This window comes from Oryctolagus cuniculus, chromosome 1, assembly GCF_964237555.1.
Source record: "Oryctolagus cuniculus chromosome 1, mOryCun1.1, whole genome shotgun sequence".
Classification (NCBI taxonomy): Eukaryota; Metazoa; Chordata; class Mammalia; order Lagomorpha; family Leporidae; genus Oryctolagus; species Oryctolagus cuniculus.
The window spans coordinates 34,816,722-34,834,030 of record NC_091432.1 but is presented as its reverse complement, the minus strand read 5'-3'; the positions used below and the strand labels follow the sequence as shown (position 1 = coordinate 34,834,030).

Below are 17,309 nucleotides of genomic sequence, written 5' to 3'. Positions count from 1 at the left end.
ATTGATGTCTTATATATAAAAAATTACTTGGATTCCTGTTTCTGTTTGGTTTTATTCTTATACATTTATTTTGTTCTAACCTTTGATTCCACCAGAATGCTAATTTCTAAAAGAATTTGTATATTTCCCTAGTATAAATATATAGTTCAAATAATGTTCATAGAAGTTTAATTAGTTTCTCCAGAGATATATGTTAACAATATTTAAGATTTGCTCACAAATATCTAAGAACATTAAGATCAGCTAAAACGATCAGCTAAAACAGACCTTGAAATAGTGTGAAACCCACACAGAAATTATAGTTGTAAAGAGAAACATTTGTCAAGATATCACACCTACCAATTGTGTTTGTTAATGTAGCTTGTTTTAAGAGAATATGGTATGATTCATAAGAAACACATGTAGAAATTTTCATGTGAAGAATAAATGAGCACACAAAACATAACCCAATGCTTTAATAAGCAAGCATTTATGGTCTTAAGATGAGAGGTGGCCTCACAGTCCATGGGCTTCTAGCTTTCCTATTTGTGAGCCATGTTTTATGACAAAGTAAGTTCCTTCATTTATTAGATAGCCGTTTTACTTTCTACCAGAAAATGTGTTTTTAAATGATAAATAATTACTTTATTACAGTTTTTCATCTATAAATAATGTGAAGTAAGATAATGGGCAGGTATTTAACTTAGTGGTAGGACACTGGTTAAATGCCTGTGTCCTGTATCTACCTGGGTTGAATACATGGTTCCTGATTCCAGCTTCCTGCCAATGCAGACCTTGAGAGGCAGCATTAATAGCTCAAGTAGTTGGACTTTTCCAGCTCCTTCTTCAGCCTGGCCAAGCCCTAGCTGTTATGGGCATCTAGGGAGTAAATCAGCAGTTGAAATCTTTCCCTCACCTCTACCACCAAAAATATATATTTTTTAAAGTAAAATAACATATTGGATCACTACATTAATGCACAAATGGAATGGATGGTCAAAGTAACTGAAGAAGGGAAACTTTACTAAGAAAATGCAAACAGTTCTTCATCAGATCCTTTAATTATGAAAATTACCTGAAATTTTAGCCCATATTTGAAATATATATAAGGATTAAGTCCATGAAATATTCATTATAAAAGGCACAATGCTGCCTATTTAAAGTTTCATAATTTACTAAAGTAAAACATTGTCATTAATTCAAATCTGTGGTCAGAGGGCACGCACATAGATATGTACCAGTTATTTTGTGATGGAAAGAACATTATAGTTTATATTTGTACTTTGTGGAATAATCATTTTTAGTTTAGAATAGATTTAGCTTTACATAAATCTTGCAAGACAGTATAGAGGGTTTTCATATATTCCAAATCCAGTTTCCTCTGTTGTTATATAATATCTTCTATTAGTATGGCACATTTGTCACAATTACTAAACCATCACTACACATTAGTATTCATTTCATTCAGAATTCCTTAGTTTTAACCTAATGTCCTTTTTCTGTTCCAGGCTCTTATTCAGTATAAAAGGACCACATTATAATTAGTCATTAATTCACCTTAGGATTCCCTGTGGCTATGACAGTTTCTTAGACTCTTTTTGTTTTTCATCATCTTGATAGCTTTGAGGGTACTGTTCAGTTATTTTGTAGAATCTCCTTCAACTGGAACTAGCTGATGTTTTTCTCATTATGACATGGATTGAGATTTTGTCGTCTTTCCCCAAAGACAACAGAGCTACAGCTATTCTTAGCACATCTTATCAGGGGCACATACCATCAACATGGCTTATTACATTAACTTTGACCAGCTCGCTGAGCTAGTGGTTTTACGCACAGAGTTTTCTGCACCAGATTTGTCTGTTCTTCCCTCACTTATTTATTCAATCATTTTATATTACTATTGCTATAGGTCAACAGATATTTATATTGTATATCAGATTATAATCCAAACTACTTGTTTATTTTGCACATAAATTATTCTAGTTTTGGATGCTGGGAACTCTTTCATCTGGTCCCTAATATCCATTCAACGTAACCCACAAAGTGTGTGTTTTGTTGAGCAATTTTCTACTTTTCAACACTATAAGGTACTTTAGGCTTACCCTGCCCTACACTAAAACTCTGCCATTTCTCTAAGGACTCCTGGTTCCTTTTGTTGGAAAGTGGAATCAGAAACCAAGATTTGATACTAACTATGAGTTCATATTATTATCTCCACCTCTAACTCATTACCACACAAATCATTCCAGTCTTCTTCCCTTGCTTATCTGTGACCTCCCACTCCAGCTTTAAGGAATATTTATTTATATACTTCTCATCGGAGGAAGCCAGCTTGCCTTGGTTGCTTTACACCAATGTAGTAAAGAATTATATTTCAGAGAGACAGAAGTAAGGATTGTAAAATAAAATTTTATTAAAGTAAGTTCCAAGGGAAAAACAGGCCAGTCAAGAGAGCATATGGCCCATGAAGGAATAGTAAATAGAAGTTTATTAAAGCACATTCCAAGAGAGGAATGAGACAGTCAAGGGAGCACCTTTCTTCCTGTTTTGAGGCTTTTATCCCTAAGAGATGAGGGGACTTGACTGTGATGAACCTGTGATGCTCATGACCCACGTTTCTGATTGACATCTGGGAGTTGCGTACATTTGAGCTCTCTGCCCATGTGGCTACAAACTAGACTTTTCTAGTTTGGTTGTGCTTACATTTAATTGGATACTTTAACCACAAGTTAAACCACAAAGTGGGTGGTTGTGGGTGGTTCCCAGAAGAGAAAAGAGTCCTTGGATTCACCCCAGAAGGAGGGCATTTTGGCCCTTCCCCAGTCCTCATGTCCAGTGATCCACCTGACATAAAGATTCAGTTCTGATACACATATGTAGTGTTTTCAGAATTGTTATCCCACATTCCTATGGGAAATGACTTTATCAACATAATACGTGCTTGCATGCAATTTCTTCTACAGTTAACGACTTCACTCATTTCTAGTTACTGAAGTCACTCTTTTTTCTCTCCACTCTCTTCAGGAAGATTGGATCATACATTTGTAATGTACTTGATTCTTTTGTCATAGTGTGCAGCACATCCTGGAATTTACCCAAACCTCATAAATGTTGTTACTGTTGTTTTAATTTGCATACATTAAGGTATAATACTTCCATAAAGTTCTGTAGATTGTTAATTTTACATTCCACTTAATTTTGAATTTCTACTTGTTTCACATCATTGGAATGACTGTGATTCACGTACAAAATAACAGCAAATAGAAATGGTTTTTAATAGCTTTCTTTGCAATTTCAGTGTATCTTTCAACAGGATAAATCCAGAAACTTGAAAGAGAAATAAAGAGAAATTTTATTTCAAGGCTGCATCAATAGTGATATGGATCAACTACTTGAGTTATTAATGATAATAAGTCTAACTATTTTTCACAATACTTTCTGATATTTCTACCAAGACATTATTAGAAAATGACACCAAAATGACAGAATTTCATGGTGCCTTCATTTTTTTAGTCAATATCTTTGCTAAAGATGGCATTTAAAAATGTTAACGGTGGGGGGGGGGTGCTGTGGTTTAGCGAGTAAAGCTGCCACCTGCAGTGCCAGCATTGCATATAGGCACCAGCTCTAGTCCCAGCTGCTCCACTTCTAATCCAGCTCTCTGCTATGGCCTGGGAAAGCAAGCCCTTGGGCCCCTGCACCCACGTGGGAGACCTGCAAGAAGCTCCTGGCTCCTGCCTTCAGATCAGCGCAGCTTGGGCTATTGCAGCCAATTGGGGAGTGTATCAGCAGATGGAAGCGCTCTCTCTCTCTCTCTCTCTCTCTCTCTCTCTCTCTCTCTCTCTCCTCTCTCTGTGTAACTCTGACTTTCCAATAAATAAATAAATCTTTAAAAAAATAAATCTTAAAAAAATGTTCGCAGGCAAGGACTTTCTTGGAAAACAATTCTCCATCAGTTTCTGAACATTTCTGCATAGTCACTGAAAAAACTTCTATTCTAGATCTCTTCAAGGATGTTCATATAGTGTACAGCCTTGAAGAACACCATATGTCCCTCTGGAGCACAGCTTTGTTTCTTGAACAAAATAATTAAGAAAATCTCTCTCTGACACAAAGGCTAGGCAGGTTTGCTAGCAGCTTCCTTTTAAGATTATAGATTTCTGGGCTCCACGGCTCAGTAGGCTAATCCTCCGCCTGCGGCGCCGGCACCCCGGGGTTCTAGTCCTGGTTGGGGTGCTGGTTCTGTCCCGGTTGCTCCTCTTCCAGTCCAGCTCTCTGCTGTGGCCAGGAAGGCAGTGGAGGATGGCCCTAGTGCTTGGGCCCCACACCCACATGGGAGACCAGGAGGAAGCACCTGGCTCCTGGCTTCGGATCATTGCAGTGCGCCAGCTGTAGTACCCATTTGGGGGGTGAACCAACGGAAGGAAGACCTTTCTCTCTGTTTCTCTCTCTCTCTCACTGTCTAATTCTACCTATCAAAAAAAAAGATTATAGATTTCTTAAACCATGCTTAACCTCTCTTGCTGGTTAGAATATACATGATGTCCTTGAACCATGAAAGGAAACCTTCAGAATCATGGAGATATTGATTATGATGTCCATGAGGCCTGGACTAATGTCAGCAACTCTCTCCCTCCAGACTTCTCATATAGTGATTGAAGTTATAGGTAGGAACTCTGTGATAGTGCACTCAAATATGGCACTGACTAATGGAAGCCATGAGACACATCATGAATTTATATAAATGGAAGTACTATGTAGCACTGTTTCACTCCATTAGTGGTGATAAGGGTCTTGGAAAAGGAGTATAAATCTAAGAACAATCACTGGATATCTAGGTAAATATATCAAACAAAATCACTCTTTTTAGCAATAATTATGAATATTTGTGGGCTACACTGTATATTTTAATACACATACACAATGTGTACTTATCAAAACAGGGTAATCAGCACTTCCACTTCTTTCACATTAATTATTGGAGGCATGGAATTTGTTTCTTCCACTTTTACACATAGTATATACACTAGGTTATTGTGAACTATTATTCTGACCACTATGCTGTGTAACACTTGGAACTTTCAATCAAATGCTGATTTGGTACCTGTTATTTAAACACTCTCTATCTACCTCCACCCCTACAAGCCTCTAGTAATCACCATTTTGTGTTCATATCAAGGTTTTATTTAGCTTCTACATATGTGGGAGAACACAGTATTTGATTTGTCTTTCTGCATCTCATCTATTTCACCTAACAAAATGTCCTCCAGTTCCATCTAAAATAGTGCTCCTACCACAAGTCAATATTAAGTTTCAAAATCACCATCAAATTAGTCAATGTTAAATGCTGACTTGTAAAAACTCAAGTATTAGTTTTTCATTAAATGTTATATTTTTGTATTCCGAGCATCCTAAAAACATTTCATAATGTAACCTATCATTTGGCAGGTATTTGCCACTTAATTTCTTGGGCTATTCTTTTTTCCTCATCCTTTAGATTTTACAATTAAGCAAGCCTTTGAGAAAAGTCTCAGATTACACCTTTCCTTTTTCTATTTCCAGAAAAACCACCCTAGGCAAGGCTTCAACCTCCTAATCCATAATTACTATAATTGTTTGCTAAATGGTCTTCTCAGCACCTCCCCCCTTTCATCTATCTATCCCTTATCATCTCATCTCATTTCAAATCCTTCTGTTATGTTATGCCATTGTATGTCTACAGGGCACTGGCCATAGGCTATTGAGCACATTTATTATATTCTTTACTAAATAGCAACATCACGACAAGACACCATGCCCATACTTTCTCATAGTTCTCAATACTGTCTTCACATTTGAAACACCTGAAGAGCTTTTTTTAAAACAACAACAACAACAAAAAAGACTGATGTCCCATGTCAACCTCTAAAGACTGGGATTTAACCAATCTGGGTGAAGGTCAGGAACCTATATCTTTTACAATGCTCACCCACTATCAAACTCAATACCAGAGATAGAAAAGTGAACAAGCAGACAGCATAAGTCTTACACTTCAGTCACTGCATGGCTTCATTCCTGATGTACTGGGTATGTGTGCACTCATGTATACACACAATGCACACATCCCTACAAACAATCTCCCCCAAAGACAAGCTCCCCATCATGTAAGTTGAAATCAGGTCCTACATCCTTTGTGAATCATTCTTTGATGACAACTATTAACATTGCCCCCCTTTCCTCAATGCCTTTTGATGTACTACCTATTCCCCAATCTCTGTAAGCTCTTTTTTTTTTTTTTTTTTTTTTTGACAGGCAGAGTGGACAGTGAGAGGGAGAGACAGAGAGAAAGGTCTTCCTTTTGCCGTTGGTTCACCCTTCAATGGCCGCCGCAGCCGGCGCACTGCAGCCAACACACTGCGCTGATCCAATGGCAGGAGCCAGGTACTTATCCTGGTCTCCCATGGGGTGCAGGGTCCAAGCACTTGGGCCATCCTCCACTGCACTCCCTGGCCACAGCAGAGAGCTGGCCTGGAAGAGGGGCAACCGGAACAGAATCCGGTGCCCCGACCGGGACTAGAACCCGGTGTGCCGGCACCGCAAGGTGGAGGTTTAGCCTATTGAGCTGCAGCACCAGCCTTTAAGCTCTGTTGATTGTTATGTTTCTGCATCAAATGATTAGCACTTCATGATATGCCATTAAGCTATTCAACTGCAAAACAAGCACAATGGCATAGGTGGTCTCAGAAGTCCTTTTCTTTGATTCTCACAATATGAATCTATGATTTGTCTGTACTGCCCAATTTATCACTCAATAGAGATGATGTTTTCCACTAGTTATTTGATATCTGTAGGTTTTCTGTGGCTAACAAAAATATACAGGGCCCTTATCATAAAAAACACCATTTTAAAACTCTCTAGTATATCCTTACCCTTGGCACAATGCTAGATACTTATACATTGTACATTGACTGATAGGTTAAGCCAGACTTGATGCAGTTTAAAGAACTGGGGAAAAGTGAAGGGAATCCCCTTGAGGAAGCAGAATCTACACATTAGAAGAGTGGGCTTTGAAGATGGAATGCCCGAACTACTTGTTCAGCTCTTTACTTACCAGCTATATAATAATACAACTTAAGGAACTTATTTAATATCTCTGAGCCTCAATTTTCTCACTTGTAAGAAGAAATTAATCATACCTACTCATAGGTTGCTATAAGGATTAAATATGTGTATGTTTATACATGTATAAATTAATATAACACCTCATATTTAATAAGCATTTAATAAACATTAAAATAAAATTTATTTCTATGTTAATTATTATTGTTTGGATAAAGACAATAAAACAATTAAGATTGAAGAGTACAGGCCGGCGCCGTAGCTCACTAGGCTAATCCTCCACCTTGCGGCGCCAGCACATCGGGTTCTAGTCCCGGTCGGGGTGCCGGATTCTGTCCCGGTTGCCCCTCTTCCAGGCCAGGGAGTGCAGTGGAGGATGGCCCAAGTTCTTGGGCCCTGCACCCCATGGGAGACCAGGTTAAGTACCTGGCTCCTGCCATTGGATCAGTGTGGTGCGCCCACCACAGCGCGCCGGCTGCGGCGGCCATTGGAGGGTGAACCAACGGCAAAGGAAGACCTTTCTCTCTGTCTCTCCCTCTCACTGTCCACTCTGCCTTGTCAAAAAAAAAAAAAAAAAAAAAAAAAAACAACAAAGATTGAAGACTACAAGAAGAAGAAGAGCATTTTATGACACTGAGGAAACTGGGTATGTGGATTTGGAAAAGTTTGGTAAGTAAAAGAATACAAAATGAGAGTTCACATGAAATGAAGCATCTACTCAGAGAGCAAGGCCCTTGCTTCTGGTTCTGTGACCTGAAAGGCAGCAAAGAAACAAGCCACAGAATGACTCACACATGCATCTCTTTGATCCCCTTTCTCTCCTTGTCATAAAATGACAAGGAAAAGGGTAGTTGAGTTATTCATTCACTCAACAAAAACTTGTCATTATTTGCAAGATATTGTACTAGATGCTGAAAGAAGTCTGACAGTATGGGTTTGTGATGTAGTTAGGGGTGCAAAGCAAACATAACCAGAACAAAGGGTGCAAGATAGAAAAACATTCATCATGAGAGATACATAAGCAACCATTGCAGAAGTTTATAGGAGTGAGAAATTATGGATGATTTCAGAGAACAGGTTAAAACCAACCTGAGCCTTGGAGAGACAAAGATTTAGGTGAGGGAGTATCCTCATCTCTTCTTAAACAGAAGCTAAGCTAAGATACAAAGAAGGAAATATGCAAAGCACATAGGAAGGGTTGAGTGTTTTGTAGCACAGGGAGAATGAATAGATATGGTGAGAGATCTGTTGGATATTAAAGTGAGGCTACATTATTGGGTCCCCGGATGCCAACTGTGAGAATGAAAGGTGAAAAACCATTCAAAATCTTAGAGATATGCTTCAGAAAGAAGAAAGCACTGAGCTTGACAGAAGATCGGGGAAATTAGTGTTCTATATACAGGAGAGGTAAATATCCAGCCACAGAACTTATAAGGCCCATGAAATCATTTGATCAGACCCTTCCAAGGCACCACAGGTGGGACTCAAAATTCAGTAAGTCTATGGTAAACTAATTTTTTTTATTTGACAGGTAGAGTTATAGACAGTGAGAGAGATAGAGAGAGAAAGGTCTTCCTTCCGTTGGTTCACTCCCCAAATGGTCACAACAGCCGGTGCTGTGCTGATCCAAAGCCAGGAGCCAGGTGCTTCCTCCCGGTCTCCTATGCTGGTGCAGGGGCCCAAGCACTTGAGCCATCCTCCACTGCCCTCCCAGGCCACAGTAGAGAGCTGGACTGGGAGAGGAGCAACCGGGACTAGAACCTGGCGCCCATATGGGATGCCGTCGCCACAGGCAGAGGATTAACCAAGTGAACCACAGCACTGGCCACCTATGGCAAACTGATTTTTAAGTTGATAATTTAAAATGGTGGCAAATAATGTTATAAATATCTAAATGGGCTTTGGCAGAAAAAGTTTCCCCACACATGACTACTGTAATAGCCCATATGAAAAGTCATGAATACTGGAAACTTAGGTTAGTAGAGTTTCTTCATCACACACATAAACATATGCCGATGTCACTCTAAACCCCACTCACTTGAGTCCAAGAAGACATCAGGCAAGGAAAATGTGCCACTTTGGATCATTTTCAGTTTTGTTTTCTCCCAAAGCTGTAAACATAAAAACTAGAACTGCTTATCATATGTAGCTCATTGCTGCCCCCAAGTAGATACAGCCTCTAGATCTGCCTTGGTCCCAGGGCCCCAGGCAATTGAACTTAATATCCAAGCCAATACTACCTATGGTTGGTTTTAACAACCTTGGGCTGCAAGCTCAACTAAGCAGCAAGAAGACCATAGCAAAGTAATCTTTGGTTGTAGCCTGGGCTTTGCTAGTCTTTGCAGGTTGTAGGTTCTGAATGTGATCTAGCATTGCCTCATAGGTGACCACAGGAATACTCATTCCAGTCTTCCTACAACTCCAAGCATTATAATATGGAAAGAGCCATCATATGGTGGAGGAAAAAAAAGGTAGGTAGGTGATATTTCACAGAAACCAGGAGCTGTCACCACAGAATCCTGCCAGATATTGAGCCGCACTACTGTGATCCCCAACCATGACTTTCCCTACACAGGTACCTTAGTGATCTGCCAAGGACTAGGATTCTGGGCCAGAGTTCCCAGCCACAGCCAACTAAGGACTATTGCCCATACATCCCTGGATCCTGCCTTACCAAACACATATAACCCTGCTGGGACTGAGAGAAGTGACCCAAACTCCTACTGCTACTACTACCCATTCTTATAAATGAAGATAGAGAGATTTATAGCACTCAACTAGAACTAAAGGCAAAACAGCCTACCAAACCAACACTCAAAGCCAGAGCATCTTCAGGAAAGGCCTTTTACCATGAAAGCCACTCATTAAAAGTGATGGAAACAATAAATTTGACAGATGTACAAATAGCCCCATGTGCACACATAGGGATACAGGAAGTATAAAAAAAAGTAAAGAATATGACATCCACAAAGGAGCACAATTATGCTTTAGTAACAAAGCCCAAAAAAGGATTGATCACATGCCTGATAAAGAATTCAAAAGAATGATTATTAGGGTGCTCAAAGAGATACACGAGAATTCAGAGTAAGGAAAATTGCATGATATAAATGAGAAATTCAGCAAAGACAGATCTTAGATAATAACCAAACAGAAATATTAGAAATACAGAACTCAATAAGTCAAATTAAAAATAGTTGTGGAGTAGGCATTATAGCATAGCATGGAATGCCCACATCCCATATCAAGCTTGCTTCTCACCTCTACTTCCAATCCAGCTTACAACTAATGTGCACCCTGAGAGGCAGCAGATGACAGCTGAAATACTTGGGTCCCTGCCAGCCATGTGAGAAACCCAGGTGGAGGTCCTGGCTTCTGATTTCACCCACCCCAGCTGTAACAGGCATTTAAGGATTAAATCAGCAAGTGGAAGATCTTTTGACTAGACTGTTACTGGAATTAAGACTTATTCTATGCATCTGCTCTCCCACAATATGGCGCTGAGAAGGGAGTAACAACTTCTACGCAGCTGAATCTCGCCAACTTGAGTGATGACCTGCAGGAGCTGAACCTGCTCCTGATTGGAGGAGAGCAGCGTACTCGGCATGTGGGTAGCAGAGTTGGGATTGGTGGAAGAGGACTATAAAGGAGGAGAGAGACAACATGCACCAGGAACATCTATCTGAAGGAACACCTGTGCAGCCCCTGAGAGAGCCAGCCGGTGGTGTGCCGCTCCCCCGCGGAAGTGGGGAAAGTGGCTAGGGGGAACCGCCCTTCCACGGAGGTGGAAGGGACGGTAGCCAACCCGGGAAGAACCAGCAGCAAACCCGGGGAGGGCCGAGCAGACCAAAGAACAGCGCAGGGTCCTGTGTCATTCCTCCACGAAGAGGGGGAACGACATCTTCTCCCTCTTCCCCCTACCCACATTCTCTGCTTTTCAAATAAATAGAAATAAATGAATTTTAAAAAATTAAAAAGAGTTGGAAGTATCAGCAACTGACTAGATCAAGCAAAGGAAAGAATATCCAAACTTGATGACAGGTTTTTTGAAATTAGCAAGTACCCCCTAAAAAAGAAGACACATGATTTTAAATATTTTTTTTATTTTAAGAACTTTATTTGTTTTAATTTTATTTAAACTATACAAGGTTCATGTATTTCATATATATAATTTTAGGAATATATTGTTACTTTCTACCCTACCCTTCCTCCCACCCACATTCCAACCTTTCTTCCTCCTCTCTCTCCTACTCTCACTCTTAATTTTTACAAAGATCTATTTTCAGTTGACTTAATGTTCATACGGCTAACCCTACACTAAGCAAAGTTCAACAAATAGTATGAAAAAATCACTGTTCGTCAACAGAAGAGACAAAGGCTATAAATAATCATCAAATCTCAAAATGTCCATTTCACTCCAACTCATTATATTTTAGTATTATATTAGTTACCCCAGATCAGGGAAAACAAATATCTATCTTTTTTGGACTGGCTTATTTCACTAAGCATAATGGTTTCCAGTTGTATCCATTTTGTTACAAAAGACAGGATTTCCTTCTTTTAACGGCTGAGTAATACTCTACTCCATAGTGTGTGTGTGTGTGTGTGTGTGTACACACCATAATTTCTTTATCCAGTCATCAATTTATGGGCATATCTTAGTTATTGTGAATTAAGCTACAATGAACATGGGGGTACAGATAACTCTTTCATATGCTGATTTCCTTTGGTTTGGGTAAATTCTCAGGATGGCTGGGTCATATGGTAGGACTATATTCAGATTTCTGAGGTAATTACACACTGTCTTCCATGGTGGCTGTACCAGTTTATATTCCCAGGAAAGGTAGATTAAGTACCTTTCTCCAAACATCTTCACCAGCATTTGTTGTTTGTTGATTTCTGTATGAGAGCCATTCTAAATAGGGTGAAGTTAAACCTCATTGTGGTTTTGATTTGAATTTCCCTGATGACTAGTGATCTGTGTCGCTCCCCCTCTTCGTGGAGGAACGACACAGGACCCTGCGCTGTTCTTTCGTCTCTCGGCCCTCCCCGGGTTTGCTGCTGGTTCTTCCCGGGTTGGCTACTATCCCTTCCACCTCCGTGGAAGGGCAGTTCCCCCTGGCCACATTCCCCACTTCCGCAGGGGAGCGGCACACCGCCGGCCGGCTCTCTCGGGGGCTGCACAGGTTCCCTTAGATGTTCCCCTTAGATGTTCCCCTTAGATGTTCCTGGTGCATGCCGTCTCTCTCCTCCTTTATAGTCCTCCTCTGCCAATCCCAACTCGGCTGCCCACACGCCGAGTACGCTGCTCTCCTCCAATCAGGAGCAAGTCCTACAGTTTATTGGTTGAACTGGAGGCAGCTGTGCAGAAGCTGTTTTCTCCTCTCCCAGCGCCATATTGTGGGAGAGCAGATGCATAGAATAAGTCTTAATTCCAGTAACTCAGTCCAGTCCGGGCTGCTCCCCACAGATCCCCCTTTCTTTTTATTTTTTGGCGTTGATACGCGCCTGTCTTCGGTGTCCCGAGGCACACACTCTGCTCTGCTTGCTAGAGTTGCCACAGGTTCTTACAAGTCCTATCAATCAGGCAAACCAAATCCGGGTCCTCTCTTCGCCATGTTGTGAGGAGGTTTTTAGGCGCTGATGCGTGCCTGTGTTCGGTGACCTGCGGCTCATACTCTGGTCGAGCCGCCTGCTGGTGCTTACCGCCTTAATCAGGCAGACCGAATCCAAGCTTTCTCATTGCCATGTTGTGGGGTGACTTATTGGTGTTGATTCGTGCCTATCTTCGGTGACCTGCGGCGCATAAGCTGCTAGCCGCCCGCAGGTGCTCATCGCCTCACTAATCGGGCAGACCGAATCCAAGCCTTCTCATTGCAGCATTGTGGGGAGGCCTTTCTATTTCTCTATTTCTCTATCTCCGGGCATTCCTATTTCTCCCATTTTACTTCTGTCTGCCAACATTCCTATTTCTCTCATTTTACTTCTAAACTTCTGTTTCTCTTATCCCTGCGGCTTCCCGGCGGCGCTCGCCCCGAGGCTGCTTCTCGGCACCTCGCCCCGCGGCAGCTTCACGGCTCTGCGCGGCTTCAGCCCGCGCCTCTCTCATCTGCGCGGCTTCCCGGCTTTGCGCGCACACTCCGCGGTCTCCACGCCCCTTCGCGTCTGAACCACGGCCTCGCGCCAGCCCCGCGTTCCCTATCTATTCACACCCCGTGCTCTCTCTGCACGCGGCGGCTTCCGCGAATGTTTCCGCCACCACCGGCATTCAGTCCAAGTTCCCCGGACTAACCTGGCGAATTTCAACCTGGCGGCCCACGTCTCTGCCTCTGGTTCCAGATCTTCGCCTCTTGCTCCCCGGGGTGACTTGAAGAATTCCAAGGTGGCTTATGTCTCCGCCTCGGCCTGCACTCGCGGCTTCATCCTCCCTAACATTTTTCTCTACCCGGTATGTTTCCTTAAGTTTTCTTCCAACAATATTCCTCTCATTTCTCCTGGCTACTCCCCACAGTCCGTATCCGAGTCCAAGCCTCCTCCAGGTTTCACTTTCGCTTTCAATCTCCTAGCTTCCCCGCCATAGTCCGCATCCGAGTCTATGAAAGCTTTCACTTTCGCTTTCAATCCTAACTTCTTTCCCACAGTCCGTATCCAAGTCTATGCCTAGGCTTTCAATAGCTTCTTCCGGCACCTAGGCTCTTTGCTAGTCTCTCTCTCCGGTATTTTCCCACTTCTTCCCGTTTCTTCCCTCCTAAGTTTCCTATCCGTCCTAGGTTTCCTATCCGAGTCACGGCACCATTATGTCGCTCCCCCTCTTCGTGGAGGAACGACACAGGACCCTGCGCTGTTCTTTCGTCTGCTCGGCCCTCCCCGGGTTTGCTGCTGGTTCTTCCCGGGTTGGCTACTATCCCTTCCACCTCCGTGGAAGGGCAGTTCCCCCTGGCCACATTCCCCACTTCCGCAGGGGAGCGGCACACCGCCGGCCGGCTCTCTCGGGGGCTGCACAGGTTCCCTTAGATGTTCCCCTTAGATGTTCCCCTTAGATGTTCCTGGTGCATGCCGTCTCTCTCCTTCTTTATAGTCCTCCTCTGCCAATCCCAACTCGGCTGCCCACACGCCGAGTACGCTGCTCTCCTCCAATCAGGAGCAAGTCCTACAGTTTATTGGTTGAACTGGAGGCAGCTGTGCAGAAGCTGTTTTCTCCTCTCCCAGCGCCATATTGTGGGAGAGCAGATGCATAGAATAAGTCTTAATTCCAGTAACTCAGTCCAGTCCGGGCTGCTCCCCACAATCTGGAGCATTTTTTTTTTCACGTTCTGTTCAGTATTTGAATTGCCTTTTTGCAAATATTTTCTCCAATTCTGTCTGTTGCCTCTTCACTTTGCTGAGTGTTTCTTTTGCAGTGCATACGCTTCTAAGCTTGATTTAATCCCATCTGTCAATATTGGTTTTGATTGCCTCTGTTTCTTGGGTCTTTTCCAAGAAGTCTTTGCCTATGCCAGTGTCTTGCAGAGTTCCCTAATGTTCTCTAGTAATCTGATGATATCAGGTCATAGATTTAGGTATTTTATCCATTTTTAGTGGATTTTTGTGTAAGGTGTAAAGTAGGAGTCTTTTTCATACTTCTGCATGTGGAGATCCAGTTTTCCCAGAGCCATTTGTGGAAGAGGTTGTTCTTGCTCCAGGGATTTTTAGCTCATTTGTCAAAAATAAGTTGGTTGTAGATGCATGGATTGATTTCTGGAGTTTCTAATCTGTTCCATTGGTCTACATATCTGTTTTTGAGCTAGTATCAGGCTGTTTTGATTATAACTACCCTGTAGTATGTCTTGAAATCTGGTATTGTGGTGCCTCCAGCTTTGCTTTTGTTGCAATAGACTGATATAGCTATTTGGGACCTCCTATATTTCCATATGGATTTTATCATTATTTCTTCTATATCTTAGAATAATGTTGTTGGTATTTTGACTGGGATCACACTAAATCTGTAAATTGCTTTTGGCAGTATGGACATTTTGATGACATTAATTCTTCCAATCCATGAACATGGAAGATTTTTCCATTTTTCTGTCTTCTATTTCTTTCTTTAATGTTTTGTAATTTTCATTGTAGAGATCTTTAATATAATTGGTTAAATTTATTCCAAAGTATCTAATATTTTTGTAGTTATTGTGAATGGGATTGATCTTTTTTTTATTTGACAGAGTTAGTGAGAGAGAGAGACAAAGAGAAAGGTGGATTGATCTTAAAAGTTCTTTCTCAGCCATAGCATTGCCTGTGTATACAAAGGCTATTGATTTTTGTGTGTTAATTTTATATCTTGCCACTTTACCATACTCGTAGAGTTCCAGTAGTCTCTCAGTGCAGTATTTTGGATACTTTATATAAAGAATCATATCATGGAAAGCCAATAAACTCTGGCAAAAAAAAAAGGACCTAAATGAAAGATCTCCGTGAGTGAGATCCCAGTGGAAAGAACAGGTCTTTAAAGAAGGAGGTACCTTTCTCTGAAGGGAGGAGAGAACTTCCATTTTGATTACGACCTTGTCTAAATAAGATAAGAGTTGGTGAACTCAAAAGGCTTCCATAGCCTTCGAAACTCATGACTGGAGCATAGGGAGATTACTGATGCCATAAACAGGAGTGTCAATTTGTAAAGTCAACAACAGGAGTCACTGTACTTACTCCTCATGTAGGATCTCTGTCCTTAATGTGCTGTACATTGTGATTTAATGCTATAACGAGTACTCACTCAAACAGTATATTTCGCTTTGTGTTTCTATGGGGGTGCAAACTGTTGAAATCTTTACTTAATGTATACTAAACTGATCTTCTGTATATAAGAAAATTGAAAATGAATCTTGATAAGAATGGAAGGGGAAAGAGAGCAGGAAAGGGGAGTGTTGCGGGTGGGAGGGAAGTCATGGGGGGGGGGGAGCCAATGTAATCCATAAACTGTACTTTGGAAATCTATATTCATTAAATAAAAGTTAAAAAAAAAAAAAGAATCATGTCATCTCGACCGGCACCATGGCTCACTAGGCTAATCCTCTGCCTGAGGCACCAGCACCCCAGGTACTAGTCTTCATCAGGGCACTGGATTCTGTCACGGTTGCTCCTCTTCCAGTACAGCTCTCTGCTGAGGCCCGGGAGTGCAGTGGAGGATGGCCCAGGTCCTTGGGCCCTGCACCTGCATGGGAGACCAGAAGGAAGCACCTGGCTCCTGGCTTCGGATCGGCGCAGCGCAACAGCCGCAATGCGCTGGCCGTACCAGCCACTTGGGGGGGTGAACCAATGGAAAAAGGAAGACCTTTCTTTCTGTCTCTCTCTCTCTCACTGTCTAACTCTGACTGTCCAAAAAATTTTAAAAAAAGAATCATGTCATCTAAAAATAGAGATAATTTGACTTCCTCCATCCCAATTTGTATCCCTTTAATTTCTTTTTGTTGCCTAATGGCTCTTTCTAAAACTTCCAGGAATGTATGGAATAGTAAAGGTGAAAGTGGGCATTCTTTCATGGATGTGGATCTTAGGGGGTGTACTTCCAACATTTCCCCATTTAATAGGATGCCAGCCATGAGTTTGTCATAAATTGTCTTGATTGTGTTGAGGAATGTTCCTTCTAGACCCAATTTGCTTAAGGTTTTCATCATGAAAGGATATAGTTTTTTTTAATCAAATGCTTTCTCTGCATCTATTGAGATAATCATATGTTTTTTGTTTTGATTCGCAGATGTTGACCATCCCTGCCTACCTGTGATAAATCTCACTTGTTGGGTAAATGATCTTTCTGATGTGTTGTTGGATTCAATTAGACAATATTTTGTTGAGGATTTTTACATCTATGTTCATCATGGATATTGGTCTATAGTCCTCTTTCTCTGTTGTATTTCACCAGTGGACAGATCATTCAGGAAAAATAAATCAGCAAAGAAAAGAAACAACAGAGTGAAACTCTAGACCAAATTAACTTACCAAACATCTACAGAACACATCATCTAACATCTACTGAATACACATTTCATTTTTTTCATCAGCACATGGTACACATATTAGGCCAGAAAACAAGTCTCAATACATTTTTAAATCAAAGTCATATCATGAATCTTTTATGAACACAATAGAATAAAAATGAAACAATAAACTCAATAACAAAAAAAAAAACAGGATTTAATCAAATACATGGAGACTGATTTGTATGTTTTGGAGTGATCAATGGGTCACTAAGGAAATCAAAA

At 41.3% G+C, this 17,309-nt stretch overlaps 1 protein-coding gene across 23 annotated transcripts in view; it reads right to left on the bottom strand.

The window, feature by feature from the left end:
* DCDC1 (doublecortin domain containing 1) overlaps nucleotides 1–17,309 on the bottom strand; it is a 557,706-nt gene that overhangs the window by 342,757 nt on the left and 197,640 nt on the right. Inside the window, exon 1 of one of the 23 annotated variants that reach the window (XM_070071620.1) lies at nucleotides 1–3,801. This exon is cut by the window's left edge and continues 353 nt beyond it. The exons of the other annotated variants lie outside the window; for them this stretch is intronic. The gene's annotated coding sequence lies outside the window, so the exon portion shown is untranslated. Of the gene's footprint in view, nucleotides 3,802–17,309 lie in introns of those variants that run through there. 23 annotated transcript variants of the gene reach the window in all.